The sequence below is a fragment of the Tupaia chinensis genome, unplaced genomic scaffold (genome assembly GCF_000334495.1).
Source record: "Tupaia chinensis unplaced genomic scaffold, TupChi_1.0 Scaffold148296_1, whole genome shotgun sequence".
Lineage (NCBI taxonomy): Eukaryota > Metazoa > Chordata > Mammalia > Scandentia > Tupaiidae > Tupaia > Tupaia belangeri.
Window position 1 is genome coordinate 624593 of NW_006208147.1, and position 16997 is coordinate 641589.

At 40.6% G+C, this 16997-nt stretch overlaps 1 long non-coding RNA gene across 1 annotated transcript in view; it reads left to right on the forward strand.

The window, feature by feature from the left end:
* LOC114006487 (uncharacterized) overlaps nucleotides 1–16997 on the forward strand; it is a 45774-nt gene that overhangs the window by 20391 nt on the left and 8386 nt on the right. The window lies entirely within an intron of this gene.

Below are 16997 nucleotides of genomic sequence, written 5' to 3' on the forward strand. Positions count from 1 at the left end.
GGAAAGATCAAGAACTCAGCTCTGGACATGCTGAGTTTGAGGTGCCTTTGAGACACCCAAGAGTAGATGTTTAAATCTACAAACCTAGAATTTAGGGGAGAAGTCCAATCTGGGATATAAATTTAGCAGTAATAGGTCTATAGATGATATTTAAAGTCATAGGTTGGAGTGAAATGGGTAGACAGAAGATGAAGTCCAAGGACTGAGCCTGGGCACATGCCAACATTAGAAATTAGGGCAGAAAGGAGACATCAGCAGAGGTCTCTTAAGAGGGTTGACCAGTAAGCTTGCACAAAGTCTGCAATCAATGAGTGTAGTGTCCTTGAAGCCAAGGAAGAAAAAGTCCAAGGAAAAGAGATAGGTCATTTGGTACTGTTTTTGCTAGACAAGCATGTGCATTGCTTGCAGGCTGAATTTCTCAACCTTAGCACTGCCATGTTTGAGGCTGAACAATCCTTTGTGATTGAGGGCTGGTCTGTGTATTGTAGGAAGTTCAGCAGTTTCCCCTGTCTTCCAGATGCCAGTAGCACTGTCTTCCTGGTCGTGACAACTAAAAATGTCTCCAAACATTGTCACAGGTCCTCCAAAGGGAAAAATTGTATCTGTTTGAGAACTATTGTTCTAACTCAAGGACTTAAGAGTTCAAGTTCTGGGGCTGGCAGGTGACATGGTGGTTAAAGATGCTGGATTCCCACATGGCTGTTCACTGTTCAAGTCCCAGACCTGACAGCTTGCTTTCTTGCTTTCCCTTTCTCTCTGTCTCTGTCTCTGTTTGGTCAAATTAAAAATAAATAAAAATAACAAAATAGAATTAATAAATAAATAATTTTTAAAAGAAAGAAGAGTTCAGAATCTTTTTTTTGGGAAGATAAGTTGTTTGAGTTTCCTATATATTCTAGTTATCAATCACTTATCTGAAGCATAGTCTGCAAATATTTTCTCCCATTCTGAGAGTTGTCTCTTTGCTGTAATTATTGTTTCTTTTGCTGTACAGGAGCTTTTTAGCTTCATGTAATCGTGCCTATCTATTTTTTTTTTTTGGTGTTTTTGGGGTTATAGTGAGCCTGTGGTGAAAAGGGAACCCTCTTAAACTATTGATGGGACTATGAATTAGTACGGCCACTGTGGAAAACAATATGGAGGTTCCTCAAACCCTACAAATATAACTACCATATGACCCATTAACCCCACCCCTTAGTATTTACCTGAAGACTAAGAAGACACTTGCATGTCCATGTTTATTGTAGCATTATTTACAATTGCTAAGACATGGAATCAACTTAAGTGCCCAGTAACTCATAGCTTGATTAAAAAAATGTGGCACATATACATTATGGAATACTACTTAGCTATAAGAAACAATGAGATTCTTCCAATTGATACAAAGTGGGTGAATACTTATTTAATGCTAAGCAAAGAAAGCCAGACTATCAAATACAAACACTACATAACCCTGCTCAATATATACTGAATGTCTGCACTCCGTGGCAGAAACTGAAATATCTGAAGATAGAATAGTAAGGAGGATAAGTGTAGATACTAGAGAATGTATAAGAGGGGGATGGATAGTAGAAGGTGTGTGGGAGGGGCTCAGGGAGGAAACACTTAATAGACACAGAATGTGAAGTTCTTTGTTGAAAAAGATAGATATGGTCATCCCAGATCTGGCCAGGATCCAGGAGAAGCCAATCACCAGTCATCTCTATCTGAGTTCTGCTCAGATGCAGGAGAAAAGAGACAATGAGTTCCAAGAGGTGAGGAAGTTCTTGCTTGATCTGAAAGAGGAAATGCACATTATAAAAAAGAATCAAACAAAATTGTTAGAGATGAAGGTCATAATACAAGAAATTAAAATCTCCCTTGAAAGAATTAAAAGCAGATTAGATCATGCAGAAACTCGAATCTCAGATGTAGAAGATAGAACCTCTGACCTAGAAAAATTCACCAAAAAGACTGAGAAAATAACCCCCCAAAGTGGGAATAACAAACAAGTAATACTAGATACCATTAAATGCCCAAATATCTGGATCATTGGTATCCCAGAAGGTGAAGAAACTAATAAGGGCACTGATAATATATTCCATGAAATCCTGTAAGAAAACTTTCCAAACCTAGGGAGGCACTCAAATATCCAGACCCAAGAAATACAAAGGACCCCACATAGAATCAACCTAAGAAGACCTTCTCGAAGGCACACCATAGCCAGATTGACCAAAACCACAGACAGAGACAAGATACTGATTTTGGCAAGAGAGAAATGTCAAGTTATTTTCAAAGGATATCCCATCAGGCTAATGTCGGACCTCTCATGGTAAACAAGGCAAGCAAGGAAAGAATGAGAACATATATTCAAAGTGTTACATGAAACACAATTTCAACCAAGAATACTATACCCAGCAAGATTATCTTTCATGGGGGAAAAAGACAAAAACATTCACAGATAAACAAAGGCTGAAAGCATTTACCAACACCAGACCAGCTCTCCAAGAAGTGCTAAAGGGGGTATTATACCAGGAAAACTAAAATCGAACACACAGAAATAAGAGTACAAGAAATAACCAAGAGAATGGCCAGCCTAATGGTAGGGACAAGTCCAGAATTGAATGTTAACTTCCAGAGTTTAAATGGGAAGATCAGACCACAGTAACACTGCAAATTCAATAGAAGAGAGATTAATTACATGAGAGCAAACTGATGAAATAGAATTTTTTGACTTGAGACTAAAAAACTACTGATTTTCCTTGATGCTTTGATTTCCAGATTTAAAGAGTTTTGTCTTCTCTTGAACTGTTGATAGGTTCATCTACCTACTATTTGAACTGAATCCTAAGCTTTTTCCTAGCTTTAAGTCTCAAGAAAATTTCTCTTAACATTTTTTTGATTTTGATCTATTAAAACTAAACTGATTTTTCTTGAAATTAAAAAAAATGTATTTAAAAAGAAAATGATATGTATGGTCATATCCTTGGTTTGATTGTCATGTACTACATGCATACTTTGAAAAGTCATATTTTATGCCATAGAGATGTATGACAATTATATGCAAATCATAGAGATCATAAAATGAAAAATCGTAAAGAAATCATAAGACAAATTTAAAGGAGTACAAGTTCTGGTGAAGGAAGATCTCTTCTAACAGGGTCCAGGGAACTCCTGGAGAGACTGGCACATTCAAATTAGACTTTGAAGGTTGGCAGAATATTGACAGACAATAGCTGGGGTAGAGTGTGGAAGGCTTTTCAGCCAGGGAAAATTCCCTGAAGCTTGATAAATGTCTCTGTGGAGAGACCAGCATGTTCTTTTGGAGCATGGAAATAGTTATATCACTTTCAGAATCTCCTGCATTAGACACAGGCCTGGTTTCCATGACATCCGTCTTCGCAGAAAAGGAAGATTGAGGTTGAATGATTTCTTTTCCCTGTAAAATATAATTTGGGAGCTTCAGGCACAACAATGCATGTTACGTCATTTAAGAACCATGATTAAATATAAAAAAACTGCTTCTTCTGCCCTTCTCACCTCTCCCATGTACCCGCACCAACATCTTTCCAAAATGATTAATGAGAAGCTTGTATTTTTCCAAGTTTTTAGATATAAGATTAGATTGTTTTTCTTTCACTGGGATATAAAATTAATTTATTGCTTTGGTTAAATTTGATTCAAGAACCTCTCCCTTTCAACACACACAGAGGATTGAAATACAATATTCCTATTTATTTCTCCCCAGTAACTGCCCCATGGGCTCATTAGGAGGTTTTACACAGTACTTACTGGAGTGATTATTTTTCTGGGATTCTTTAGCCAATATGTCCAGAGGACTAACTTACGCTGCATGTGTACAAGAACCTCACCAAACTCTTCAGAGTCAGAAGGGGAGAGAGAAAATTTAGATACAACTAAAAGGGCAGGCTAATTTAAGTGTAAAGAGTTAGTATTTCAGAAGGAAGGAGGAACTTGTGCAGTAGAGAAGGGTAGTCCCTGAATAAGTCAAACAGATTGGCTATTGGTATGGTATTATTTTCTTGGAACTTGCTGGGTGAGCTTCCCTATAATGAGTTATAAGGAGGTGCATTAATTAATGAATATGGTGAGGCCAGCAGGTAGCATGATGGTTAAGGAGCTGGACTTACATGTGGACAACATCAGGTTGAGTCCTAGACTCAGTGGCTTGAAAGTCATGCTGGGCATGTGTGCACGTGTGCTCAAAATCCCAGGAGGACAAAGGAAGAGAAGTGGTTGTGATGTGGTCATTCCCCCTAGGGAGCAATTTCTCATGTTTCCTGTCTCTGTCTCTCTCCAGTGAGCACACATGACCTATGGTAAAAAAAAAAAGAATAAATACGGCATTCAAATGCAGACCCTCTAAGTCTGGGCATGGAAATAGCATATCACAGGAATTCCCAAGGCTGCTTACCCATCATAATCATCAGGGATCCTTAAAACAATGAGTCACCCTAGAGATTCTGGATTAGGACATGTGGAGCAAACTTGAGGCATCTGTGATTTGCAAAAATTCCCCAGGGGGACCAGTAGTTAGCATTATGACTATGTCACTGGACTCCCATGTAGCTGATTGCAGTTCGAGTCCTGGACCCAGTGACTTAAACTCACGCTGGGCGCGTGTGCGTGCGTGCCCAAGATCCTGAGAGGAGATGGAGGAGAAGGGATTGTGACGTGGCCATCCCCTCTGGGGGGTGATTTCTCGCTTTCTGTCTCTCTGTCTCTCTCTGTCTGTCTGGCGAGCGCGTGCGCCCTATAGCAAAAACCTCTCCAAACATAAAAGTTCCCCCAGGTGATTCTGGCTAGCTCTGCACTTTACATAATTGCCCTACTTTTTTTGGGGGGGAGGTTTTTGCTATAGGGTGCTTGCACTTGCCAGCCAGACAGAGAGAGACAGAGAGACAGAAAACGAGAAATCCCTTCTCGAAGGCACACCATAGCCAGATTGACCAAAACCACAGACAGAGACAAGATACTGATTTTGGCAAGAGAGAAATGTCAAGTTATTTTCAAAGGATATCCCATCAGGCTAATGTCGGACCTCTCATGGTAAACAAGGCAAGCAAGGAAAGAATGAGAACATATATTCAAAGTGTTACATGAAACACAATTTCAACCAAGAATACTATACCCAGCAAGATTATCTTTCATGGGGGAAAAAGACAAAAACATTCACAGATAAACAAAGGCTGAAAGCATTTACCAACACCAGACCAGCTCTCCAAGAAGTGCTAAAGGGGGTATTATACCAGGAAAACTAAAATCGAACACACAGAAATAAGAGTACAAGAAATAACCAAGAGAATGGCCAGCCTAATGGTAGGGACAAGTCCAGAATTGAATGTTAACTTCCAGAGTTTAAATGGGAAGATCAGACCACAGTAACACTGCAAATTCAATAGAAGAGAGATTAATTACATGAGAGCAAACTGATGAAATAGAATTTTTTGACTTGAGACTAAAAAACTACTGATTTTCCTTGATGCTTTGATTTCCAGATTTAAAGAGTTTTGTCTTCTCTTGAACTGTTGATAGGTTCATCTACCTACTATTTGAACTGAATCCTAAGCTTTTTCCTAGCTTTAAGTCTCAAGAAAATTTCTCTTAACATTTTTTTGATTTTGATCTATTAAAACTAAACTGATTTTTCTTGAAATTAAAAAAAATGTATTTAAAAAGAAAATGATATGTATGGTCATATCCTTGGTTTGATTGTCATGTACTACATGCATACTTTGAAAAGTCATATTTTATGCCATAGAGATGTATGACAATTATATGCAAATCATAGAGATCATAAAATGAAAAATCGTAAAGAAATCATAAGACAAATTTAAAGGAGTACAAGTTCTGGTGAAGGAAGATCTCTTCTAACAGGGTCCAGGGAACTCCTGGAGAGACTGGCACATTCAAATTAGACTTTGAAGGTTGGCAGAATATTGACAGACAATAGCTGGGGTAGAGTGTGGAAGGCTTTTCAGCCAGGGAAAATTCCCTGAAGCTTGATAAATGTCTCTGTGGAGAGACCAGCATGTTCTTTTGGAGCATGGAAATAGTTATATCACTTTCAGAATCTCCTGCATTAGACACAGGCCTGGTTTCCATGACATCCGTCTTCGCAGAAAAGGAAGATTGAGGTTGAATGATTTCTTTTCCCTGTAAAATATAATTTGGGAGCTTCAGGCACAACAATGCATGTTACGTCATTTAAGAACCATGATTAAATATAAAAAAACTGCTTCTTCTGCCCTTCTCACCTCTCCCATGTACCCGCACCAACATCTTTCCAAAATGATTAATGAGAAGCTTGTATTTTTCCAAGTTTTTAGATATAAGATTAGATTGTTTTTCTTTCACTGGGATATAAAATTAATTTATTGCTTTGGTTAAATTTGATTCAAGAACCTCTCCCTTTCAACACACACAGAGGATTGAAATACAATATTCCTATTTATTTCTCCCCAGTAACTGCCCCATGGGCTCATTAGGAGGTTTTACACAGTACTTACTGGAGTGATTATTTTTCTGGGATTCTTTAGCCAATATGTCCAGAGGACTAACTTACGCTGCATGTGTACAAGAACCTCACCAAACTCTTCAGAGTCAGAAGGGGAGAGAGAAAATTTAGATACAACTAAAAGGGCAGGCTAATTTAAGTGTAAAGAGTTAGTATTTCAGAAGGAAGGAGGAACTTGTGCAGTAGAGAAGGGTAGTCCCTGAATAAGTCAAACAGATTGGCTATTGGTATGGTATTATTTTCTTGGAACTTGCTGGGTGAGCTTCCCTATAATGAGTTATAAGGAGGTGCATTAATTAATGAATATGGTGAGGCCAGCAGGTAGCATGATGGTTAAGGAGCTGGACTTACATGTGGACAACATCAGGTTGAGTCCTAGACTCAGTGGCTTGAAAGTCATGCTGGGCATGTGTGCACGTGTGCTCAAAATCCCAGGAGGACAAAGGAAGAGAAGTGGTTGTGATGTGGTCATTCCCCCTAGGGAGCAATTTCTCATGTTTCCTGTCTCTGTCTCTCTCCAGTGAGCACACATGACCTATGGTAAAAAAAAAAAGAATAAATACGGCATTCAAATGCAGACCCTCTAAGTCTGGGCATGGAAATAGCATATCACAGGAATTCCCAAGGCTGCTTACCCATCATAATCATCAGGGATCCTTAAAACAATGAGTCACCCTAGAGATTCTGGATTAGGACATGTGGAGCAAACTTGAGGCATCTGTGATTTGCAAAAATTCCCCAGGGGGACCAGTAGTTAGCATTATGACTATGTCACTGGACTCCCATGTAGCTGATTGCAGTTCGAGTCCTGGACCCAGTGACTTAAACTCACGCTGGGCGCGTGTGCGTGCGTGCCCAAGATCCTGAGAGGAGATGGAGGAGAAGGGATTGTGACGTGGCCATCCCCTCTGGGGGGTGATTTCTCGCTTTCTGTCTCTCTGTCTCTCTCTGTCTGTCTGGCGAGCGCGTGCGCCCTATAGCAAAAACCTCTCCAAACATAAAAGTTCCCCCAGGTGATTCTGGCTAGCTCTGCACTTTACATAATTGCCCTACTTTTTTGGGGGGGGAGGGTTTTGCTATAGGGTGCTTGCACTTGCCAGCCAGACAGAGAGAGACAGAGAGACAGAAAGCGAGAAATCACCCCCCAGAGGGGATGGCCATGCTGCAATCCCTTCTCCTCTATTCTCCTCTTGGGATCTTGGGCACGCATGCACACGTGCCCAGCGTGAGTTTTAAGCCACCGGGTCCAGGACGTGAACCACGGTCGACTACATGAGAGTCCAGTGACATAGCCATTGCGCTAACTGCTGGTCCCACATTGCCCTACTTTAACAGAGATGAAGGAGTTCCTAGTCTAAGACAAGGGAGATATTTGCTAATATTGTGAACCTCACTTCTCCATTTTTTTCCTTTTTGAAGGTTTTTTGCCATAGGGCACGTGCACTCACCAGAGAGGAGAGAGACAGAGAAACCACCAGGTCACCTGTGCCCCCTTCACTTCCCCATTTAAAAAATGAAATATTTGGCACCTAAGTGACGATGGTAAGATCTGAGCAGGTACCTAATTGAAAGAAATGGATATTTTTACTTTTTATTTTAAAGAGATTTCCATGCTGAACATGTGGCAAATTCTCCTTTTTATTCTTCCACTTGATCATGGTCACGAACACTATCATCCAGCATTATTTTTACTTTGGTTCAAGATGTCCTGGCAAACAACCATAGTGTGAAGGTCAGACCCAGTCTCTGAGATTCTGCTTGCCCAAGTACTTTGTATATATTGATGCATGATTGTCATTCACCTGGAGTGATAGTAAATTCATGTGTTCCCTTTTCTGAGGCCTATCAGCCTTTGAAGAAATAGCCATATCTTATAATGTCTTTTTCAGAGTATCCCTGTAAGTAAGGCTGGATAAATGTTCAGCAGAGATGAGAAAAGCCAAGAATTTCCTAAGAGTCACTGCTGCTCTATTCCTTTCTCATGAATAATTCTGCAAGCTCAGATTGGAGTGGACTGACTTTCCTGTATCTCCCGTCTCCCTTTGACAACATCCCATCACTAATACAAAAGATCCTTCTCCATTATTAGTGGGAAGAACAAGACTGATGGAAGATCACTCTTCAAACACATCACTTGCATTGGAACCATAAGCATATGATGATGGATGATATTAAGAAGTGTCTCATCTTTAAGATCTTAATGGCTCCTTGCCAGGTCCTAATTAGCTTGATCACAGATAGGTTTTCTGAGTATGAAGGTAGAAATCTGTATATAACCAGCTCATATGTGATCTTCCTCCACATATGAGATTCCTTTTTCTCTCCTTGGATGAAGTAATGACTGCAAAGTTGTTCATAAAGAAAGATGGTTACATTAGAAGACATTTTCAGTGAGTACTAAAAATAATGTTCTATAACCTATTGTATAAAAGGCACTCTTGTGTCTTTTAATGTAATGACAAATGTTGGAGATGGTAAATAGATTTACATTCTAATTTGATCATTGCACCTTGCATGCATGCTTTGAAGAGCCATACTGTATCCCCCAAAGATATGCAATAAATAGATGCAAATCAGAAATTACAATAAATACGATTTAAAAAGATATTTTTAGGACAATCCAGATACCTTCAAAATGATAATAGCTGTTTTCTGTTATCACTTTATCAGGAACGAGGTATTACATGAAGCTTTTTACATACCTTACCTTATCTAATTCTCCAAACCACTATGAGTGTAGAGAGCACTATTTGCACGAAATGGATTCTGTAATGATGAACCTGCACTAAGCAGTAAAAAGAGTGACACGTGCACCCCAATTCCTCCCTTCGCCTACCATACTGAAAGCCCATAGTGGGAATACCCAAGTCTGACTACTCCAGACATGCTGGTTCATCCTAGCAGAATGGACAGATTCACTGTGTGCTAATCTCGGACACAGGTGCCGATCAAGACTCTCTGCTCACTTTGGAATAGACAAGGAGTCCTCACCAAAGCCACTTTTCATTGCTCCTGGCACTGTGCCCAGGATACATCCCTCCTGGCCACTCTGAGAGTCATGGACCTTGGTACCTTGCTGCCTCTGTCCAGGCCTCAGTCATCCTCGGGCCCTTTGTGAGACCTCTAGGAATGAATAAGACTGGCTCCCTCCCTTCCAGTGAAGATACAAGGGACATTTGGGGCCCCACGACAGCTCTTCACCCTCAGAGATCACTCAGGATGATTAGCTAGCATGCACTGTTCTCATCCCTTATCCTGACTGCTTTGTTATGCTAAATTTTATGCAATGCAATAAAGTCTGCCATTGTGGAAGGACAAATGTGTGCAGGCCTTAAACCCTCATGGAGGGAACTATTACTATCACTATTTTACATCTTGGTGAGACTAAGGCTTACAGAGTTAAGAAGCTTGCTTCAGCCTGGTAAGGGGCAGAACTAGGAATCAAACCAGGTCCGCTCGACTCAGAGTTCATGATGTTATACTGCCCTCTATGAGCTTTGACATGACTACTCCACGGTAAAGACGCATAGGTGTACATGAAATCTAGCCAGCATGGATTCCTGCATGTTGTACTAACAGCTCTTTGTATGTAAAGACTGTGGGCATTGACATGCCTGTTGTTGGGGCAGGGTGAAGGGAGAGCAGTAGAGGATACAATTCATTATTCCTCTTGCTTTGCTACATTCCGATATCCCCAGGCTGTATAAAGGATCTATCAAAGAATGAAGCAAGTCATTTTGCTGTTCATCAAATAATCACACAGAAAATCAAGTTAAAGATTAAATTCTGAACACGTCAATATTATTAGTCATCACCATCAAGGGCTTTGGCCCATTAGGTAACATCAAGCCCTGGCATGTCACTGATGTCTCAATTAGCAGCTTGAGACTCTAAGCTGAGGAAGAGAAGAAAAACTCCATGACCCTGTGTTGCCCTAATTGCTAGTCGGATTGCTCTCAGAGGGCAAGCTCTGTGTATTCTGAAAAGCTCACATTGCCACCAGCAATTTCATGATCACTCAGGAAATTTCCAAATGTCTTTAAAGATGTTACTTTCCTGTAAGTGTTATTTCCACTAATGAGACCCGAGGGCAAGGCGACCTTGTCTTCCGCCTTCAGAACTCGGTCTCCATCCTTTTCTGTCTGCTATTTGTTGCCACAAGGGTCGTCTTCACCTGGTCTCTGTTTCTCTGAAATGTCTTTTTGAATTTTCAACCATTTATTTTTGCTTCTCTCAGAGAAGCAGCAATGCTTCAGGCTCAGTATGGTGTATTTCAGTACAATTGGACCTTATCCTGTGGAGTCTCTTTCTCAGCAAAGGTTCAGCTCCAGCCCTTGGGTTCAGGCTCCTGGACACACATACCGAGTTTGCAGTTAGTGAGTTCCAGTTGTGCACAGCCATGGGGCAGTGGGTGTGTACAACATGAAGACCTATTTTCTGTCCTCCACGTGTTTATAATTTAATATTGAAGAAAAGCATACAAAATAAAACACAATACAAAGAATATAGTGATGTCTCAAGACAAATTTCACCAAAGTACTATACAAATTAAGAGAGTGGCTTTTCATACAAGCCAACTCTTTCAGATGCATTGCTGAAGCCTTCCTCTTTTGAAAACTCTTTTCCAACATGGTACTGAATATACCGTTAAACCTAAACTCAGACCGATTTTAGTTCTTCCCTGCAAGAGGATGTATGTCAGGAATAGCCTTGTCTCACTTAACTGAAGGTGTTTTCAGTATTGCTTCTGCTTCACTCAGCTCATTTCTGCTTTGTATTTGGCTTAGTGCTCCCCAAGTCACTCTGCCCTTCAATTCCAGAAAGTTCTCTCTCCATTGGAAATAGGCAATTGGGTGAGAAGTTCTGACAGGCCTGGAGGATGGGCCCCCAGCTTGCTCTGGTTCTGACAGTGGTGCCTGGACATGACATCTGAGTTTCTTTGAATGGAGACATGATGCTTCTCACCAAGTTAAAAAATCTCCCAGGTAGTTCTAACATCTATAAAAATGACATGACTTTTCCATGTATGTCATCTTCATTGAGACTGGAAGGTCTCTGCTGCCCGGCACCCTGTCTCCATTCTTCTTTATCTGCAGGTCATCAAGAACTATCTCAGTAGGTCTCCATGGCCCTACTTTAGCATTGCCTTCCCCTTCTCTGCTCCTCTTTCTCAGTTTCTTTGCTGATTGCCTCATCTTTTACTGGACACTAAGCCTATGAGATTCACCCGCATTTGGTGTAACAGTAGCTTGTTCTTTTTAACAGACATGACTTCAGATATTCTCTACTGATAGCAGTGTCTCATGTACATGAAGACAGCAGTGGAGGAGAAGAGGGAAATTACAGATAGGCATATAAATAACATTAAATCTGCTGACTCTAATGGCTTGGGAATTCCAAGGAATTTAAGGATTTTAAGACTGCCTTGGGCAATGATGAGCTTTTGGTGGTCAAAGAATAGCCAGAACTGTTTCCAGCCAGATGACCTTCTGAGTTCACTGTTTTTATTTATTTATTTAATGAGATAGAGATAGAGAGACACCCTCAACAGTTTTTCATGCCATGATCCTTCCTGCCAGTCTTCCAGCCAGCCAGGATAATGGGCATGTGCATACCCAAGTCAACTCAGGAGCCGGACCCAGTCTTCTCTTCTCCAGCATCACGGTGTTGTGTTACCATTGTGCCACGGCTGGGTCCCAGTGGTACTTTAAACTTTATTATCCTGGAAGAGGACAGTGTCCATGTCACAGTGTCTGGTGCCCTGGTGTTGGCTGAAGTTGGACAGTAGACTGGCATTGCCATTTTGAGCAGAGACGAGATTTTTGTACTTCTGGGACCCTTAACTTACTGAGAGGAGTCAGGGAAACTGTATGCCTACAAACATTTGTAAAACATGCATATTATTTCTTGAAAATGTGTTTACTGCTACTTTTGTGACCTGCATAGATGCTATTCAATTAGTAAATATACATGCATTAAAAGAATCACTATTACTTCCTGCCATTTAGATGTTTTTTTAAATGAAGCAATGGTAAAGTATGACAACATTCACAGAGAAGGGTTTTTGAAATACTTTGGTTGTTAAGATGTGGTCTTTTCTACCTGAAAAGGTTGTAATCATCTTAGTTTATTCTACATAGAAAGTGTTGAGGGCTCAAAATGTGTTCGTCAGATATTGAACACACGAGGAGATAGTGTTCCTGGAAAATTAAGTGGCTTGACTAAGGTCTCATTGCAGCTGGTGGAAAAACTATGTTGGAAGCCAGGTGTCATGGTGCCAAGGAGGTCCGAGTTCCACACCTAACATTCCTGAGGAACCATCCTGTCCTCTCTGTCTGTCCAGGTCTCTGTGATTAGACTTTCTCCTTTGGACACCCCATTTTTCTATAATCACTGAAGATTGTAGTCTTAAATAGAAAACAAGATGCTATCACCTTGTCATAGTGCAGAAGTAAAAATTTAGAAGCAAATGCTATTTTAAATGAAACAGTGTAATTGTTTTTTAGTGATTCGATTTGAGAACTATGGTCAGGTTTTTGTGTGCAGGGGTCTTAACCTGGAGCTGTCTGGCAGCAGCCTCATCGGTATCCAGTTCACTCTTTCAAAGGGGCAGACTTGGACCTACATCTCCAACCTCCCCCACACCCCTGCCCATGGTAATCACCACTCTGCCCTGTTTCTATGAGTTCTACTTTTTGCAGTTTCCACATGTAAGTGAGACCATGCAGCATTGTCTTTCTCCGTGAGTCTTCCAGTTTCATCTATGCTGTCGTAATGGTGGAGCCTCCTTCCTTTTTGTAGCCCAATAATATCCTATTGTGTGTGTGTGTGTATGTGTATACCATAGTTTATTCATCTACTCATTTGTCAACAGATACTTAGCATATTTCCATGTCTTAGCTACTGTAAATAGTGCTGCAATAAACAGGTGAGTGCAGATATCTCATTCTGCTACTGAATCTGTTCCTTTTCACCACAGGGTGAGGTGATAGATTATTCATTAACCTGATTGTGGTAATCATTTCATAAGATATATGAAGGGACTTCAAAATGTTTGTGGAAAGATGCAATTAAAGTACAAGTTTACTTTGGCATAAAATACTTGGAAATCCATGCAGTTTTCTTTTTTTAAAATTTATTTTTAATTTTTTTATTTCATTTTTTATACATTCAATTATCTTTTTTAGCTTACAAAGTGAATATTTCACTATGTGAACATTTCTCCCTAGTCAAGTTGGTTAAACTATAAAATGTCTTCAACAGATAATGTCACATTTCTTTGTGCCATTAATGCTTTGCCTCCCTATTTTTCTTCTAAATGTCCTTCCCCAGGCCCTGCTCTTCCACACACACTTTATCTGGTATTTACACCCATTTATTGTGTTTGTATACCCTTTAGTCAATCAGTTTCAGTCATAGAGTGCAGACACTTGCTATATATTAAGTGGGGGCAAACAATGTCTCTCCTTCATATCCTGGCTTGCCTCACTCACCGGTAAATCTTCCATATTCTTCCACTTTCTGTCAAAAGCCAGGGTTTTATTGTTTATTATGGCTGAATAGTATTCCATAGAGTATCTTAGTATTCATTTTCTACAAGCTTTCTGAAGGCCCTCCCCATACATTCATCAAATCATCACATTGCACACCTTAAACTATACAATCTTATTTGTTAATTATACCTTGATAAAGCTAAAAACTAAATAAATACCAGGGGTGGCCTATAGGCTTTCTCCATGGGGCAGTCTGACTCCACAGAACTACCTTCTACATACTGCGCATGTCATGTTCCTGCTGGAAGTGGCTCCCACTCTGCCCCTGCCCAGGAAGCCGATCCTCAGGAGATATCCTTATCACTGTGGAGAAGTGGAAGTGGCTTCTACAATGTTCAATGGCTTCTGGGACAACCTCCTACCCAGCCCCTCAGCCTAACTCATTTCTGAAGAGTGTCCTGATCTCTGCTTGGAGAGGAGAGTGAGGTGTGTTCCTCTGCCTCCTGCCCAGAAGCCCTCTCTTCTGCCTGACCAAGGTTGTGGTGTGGTGCCAGAGAGCTCTCCTTCCCATTTACAGAGCAAGCCACACCCTACTGGAAGAGAAAACCTACTCTCCACTTCCTTGGCACAACTGGGCTGTTCTAGGCTTTTCCTAAACAGATTACAAAGAAAAATCACCTGGAACAAGATTGAAAATAGGGGACAGAACCAAAATATACAAAATAAAATAAGATATAGAAGTAAAATCTATGATAGTTTCTTACATGGACCTATTCTTTTTCTAGTCTTGTTGCTCAGACATGAATTTAAAAGATTTTTTAAGGACTGGCTTCATGGGCCAGTGGTAAAAGAAGCCAAATGCCACATGTATGCTGTTCAAATCCCAGATCTGGCAAATTAAAAACACACTAGGTGCTTGCATGTGTGTGCATGTGTGTGTTTGCATGTGTGTGTGTGTCCAAAATCCTGACAGGATGGAGACATGAAGAAGGGATCGTGGTGTGACCATGTCCCATTGAGGGGCACTTTCTTTCTCTTTCTCTTTCTCTCTGTCTCTCTCTGGCAAACACACACATTCTCTAGTAATTAAAAAAGTCTTTTAAAAAATATGAACATAAACCTCTTTGTTATAAGACTAAAGAAAATGTCCCAAATAGGAAAAACCAAAAGCTTGGATTAAAGAAAGCAACGCTATTGGTTAGTTTTCTCCATTGGCTACATTGCCGATAATTTTTAATGCAAGGATCTAAGATGTATCAACTTTTAAAATCTCTTGTCTTTTCAAGTCCTGTTTCTGCAGTGACTCTGAGGCCACAGAGGAGCCCAGAGGGCACCCGTTTGGCTGACAGAGGGCACGATAGCCTTTTGCCCTGGATGTAAGCACTCTGATTTTCACACACAACCTACCCTACAGGAACTCATGCAACCCTCTGCCTCACACAGACACTTCACATCTGCAACAGCTGTGCTTTTCATCTCTTTCTGTTCTTGCTTTTTCTTCTAATCTTGGAGGTAGACTTGTCTGTTTGGAACCTGACATCTGTGCTTTGACATCTAGGAGCATGAAGGAGATTCGAAGCTTTGATACCATGGCCTTCAAGGAGATGAGGTTATGTTTTGATAAAAATGAAGATTTTAAGATTTGGAAGCTTTGTTTATCTGTCAGGGCTCCAACTTATAAACAATGTCACTGTCAATAGATATGTTCAAGTCTCAGGAAGCACACTTTACAAATTCTGGGTCATTTACCTTCCCATGGCGTCCTCAGTGTTCCCAGAACCTTTGTTGCTCTTAGCAAGCCTTAAGGAAAACCACTTCCTCTGGGTGCCTGGCCCTGGCTCTTGTTGTTATGGTCTTTCCAGTTGCCTTTTATTGGCTCCAGCCATTAGTCTCGGTCCCACTGTCTGCCTGTCCCTGTACCTGCTCCTTACAAACATGACCTTGCCCAATATCTTCCAATATCTCCTTAGGAGTGAGGAATAGAGATGAGAAAATACTTAGCTTATTTATTTATTTATTTATTTATTTATTTATTTATTTAGTTTTAGTTTTGGACTTCCAGTAGATCTAAGTACTTCATTCAAGGAGAACTTCAGCTTTATTTTCCCTTTTAGCCAAATGTTTCAAATGTCAAAATGTCTTTTCACAGAGCTCAGACCACCTCATATCTTATCCTTGGAGCCATTTCCGTGTCTGAGAGAAGCCCTACCCCACTCAGTATTGACAGCCTTCTCTTTGAAAGTGATATGCTTCTGACTTCCTGAGAGACCTTAACTTTCTCTCATTGTCTTTTTTGACTGATCATCCTACAGCTTGATCACTGGAATACTGGATGCAAAAAGGTTCTGTTTATCATGGGCCCGCCTTTGTCCCATGCAGAAGGGATGTCAGTGCTGATGATAAAAGCTGGGGCTCTGGAGTCAACATGCCAAGACAAAGCATGAAATTCTAACTCTATGACCATGGCAAATTAATGAATGGATCTGCTATGGTTTGGAGTCCCCCCAAAATTCATGTGTTGAGATTTAGTTGTGGTAGGATTAATAGGGTGAAGAGTGAATCTGACTATGGTGTTGAAAGGGGGAGCCTTTGGAGATGGTTAGGATTAAAATGATCAGGGTGGGTCCCTCAGGATTGATTCCTGGTGGATTTGTAAGGTGAAGGAATGAGACCAGAAAAAGACACATGAACACAGCTTTACCCTCTCTTATGTTCTGCCGTGTTATGTGCAGCCCTCACCACAGTTCCTAGACATTGGACTCCAAACTGTAAGCTGAATAACCCTCTATTTTCCTAAATTATCCAGACTCAGGTTGGGTGTTGTTTTTCTTCCTTTCTTTCTCTGTTCTCTCTTTTTTCTTTTTTTGCCTTTTTTCCTCTTTCATTTTTTTCTTTCATTTTTAGTTTTGCTATAGGGCATGTGTGCTTACCAGAGAGAGAGAGAGAGGAGGAGGGAGGGAAGGAGGGAGGGAGGGAGGGAGAGAGCG